Source organism: Psammomys obesus, unplaced genomic scaffold, assembly GCF_907164565.1.
Source record: "Psammomys obesus unplaced genomic scaffold, mPsaObe1.curated_primary_1811, whole genome shotgun sequence".
NCBI lineage: Eukaryota > Metazoa > Chordata > Mammalia > Rodentia > Muridae > Psammomys > Psammomys obesus.
This window is the reverse complement of record NW_026596095.1, coordinates 1,304,650-1,306,962: the sequence shown is the minus strand read 5'-3', so window position 1 is coordinate 1,306,962 and position 2,313 is coordinate 1,304,650.

The window sequence follows — 2,313 nt, the reverse complement described above, 5'->3', positions numbered from 1 at the left end:
GTATCAGATGTAAGGGGAAGAGGTTCTCCCTTATCAGTGGACATGGAAAGGGGCCGAGAGGAGATGAGGGTGGGAGGGTGAGATTGGGAGGGAAAGAGGGAGTGGGATACAGCAGGGATACAAAGTTAACAAACGGTAACTAATATTAAAAAAAAAAAATTAAAATTAAAAAAATACTCTGAAAAAAATATATAATTTATATTGCAGCATACTTGATTTAATAACGATATATTTACTGTTTGTATGTTAATAATAGTTCATCTAAAGTTTATGACCATTTAGATCATCAGCAATGTTTCCATGTTTGTATAAACTCAAATAAATAAAATTCAAGAAATTGTGAGCAGTAGATATAGCTAACCCACTTTACAAAACTGTTACCATTTCAACTTTTTGATAATAAAATCCATATATATTTCCAAAAAATATGAATAATGGATTTGCATTAACTTTGATTCAAAAGTGATAATCAAATGTATACTAAACAGATTAAAAGGCTCAAAAGTGCAAAAGACTTTAAATTCTTACAAACCAAGATGACCACTACTAAAAAATATGACAATTTAGAAAACAGAAGTTTTGCTCAATGTTGGTTAAATATTAACATTTAATTGTCATGGAAGTTCATTGTACTTACTCCAAAATTTAAAATACAATCACTCTGTGAGTTAACATTTGTACTTTTTTTAAATTTAATTTAAATTTTTTTAATTTTTTATTAATTACACTTTATTCATTTTGTATCCCCCCATAAGCCCCTCCCTCCTCACCTCCCGATCCCACCTTCCTTCCCCTTTCTGAATGCATGCCACTCCCCAAGTCCACTGATAGGGGAGGTTCTCCTCTTCTTTCTGATCTTAGTCTATCAGTTCTCATCAAAAGTGGCTGCATTGTCCTCTTCTGTGGCCTGGTAGGGCTGCTCCCCCCTCAGGGGGAGGTGATCAAAGAGCAGGCCAATCAGATTATGTCAGAGGCAGTCCTTCTTTTCATTACTATGTAACCAACTTGGACACTGAACTGCCATGGGCTACACCTGTGCAGGGGTTCCAGGTCATCTCCACAAATAGTCCTTTGTTGGAGTATGATTTTCTGGGAAGTTCCCTGTGTTCAAATTATCTTGTTCTGTTGCTCTCCTTGTGGAGTTCCCGTCCCCTCCAGCTCTTACTATTTCCCACTTCTTACCTAAAATTCCATTCACTCTGCCCATCAGTTGGCCATCAGGCTCAGCATCTGCTTTGACAGTCTATACTGCAGAAGCTTTCAGAGGCCCTCTGTGGCAGGTTTCAAGGTTGTTGCCTGTTTTCTTCGGGCTTTCAGAGGCCCTCTGTAGCAGGTTCCGAGGCTGTTTCCTATTTTCTTTTTCTTCTGATGTCCATCTTCTTTGCCTTTCAGGATGGGGATTGAACATTTTAGTTAGGGTCCTCTCTTTTGCTTAGTTTGTTTAGATGTACAGATTTTAGTGGGTTTATTCTATATTGTATGTTTATATGAGTGAGTATATACCATGCGTGTCCTTTTGCTTCTGGGACAACTCACTCAGGATGATCCTTTCCAGGTCCCACCATTTACCTGCAAATTTCATGATTTCCTTATTTTTCATTGCTGAGTAATACTCCATTGTATACATGTACCAGAGTTTCTGCATCCAATCTTCAGTTGAAGGGCATCTGGGTTGTTTCCAGCTTCAGGCTATTACAAATAAAGCTACTACAAACATTGTTGAGCAAATGTCCTTTTTGTGTACTTGCGTCTCTTTTGGGTATATGGCTAGGAGTGGTATGGCTGGATCTTGAGGAAGCACAATTCCTAGTTGTCTGAGAAAGCACCAGATTGATTTCCAGAGTGGTTGTACCAGTTTACATTCCCACCAGCAGTGGAGAAGGGTTCCCCTTTCTCCACAACCTCTCCAGCATGTGTTGTCCCTTGAGTTTTTCATCTTGGCCATTCTGATGGGTGTAAGGTGAAATCTCAGGGTTGTTGTAATTTGCATTTCCCTAATGGCTAATGAGGTTGAGCATTTCTTTAAGTGCTTCTCTGCCATTCGATATTCCTCTAAAGAGAATTCTCTGTTTAGCTCTGTTCCCCATTTTTTAAGTGGATTACTTGGTTTGTTGCTTTTCAGCTTGTTTAGTTCTTTATATATATTGGATATGAGTCCTCTGTCAGATAAAGGGTTGGTGATGATTCTTTCCCAATCTGTAGGCAGTCGCTTTGTTTTGATGATGGTCTCCTTAGCTTTACAGAAGCTTTTCAATTTCATGAGGTCCCATTTATTGATTGTTGCTCTTAGAGCCTGTGCTGTTGGTGTTCTGT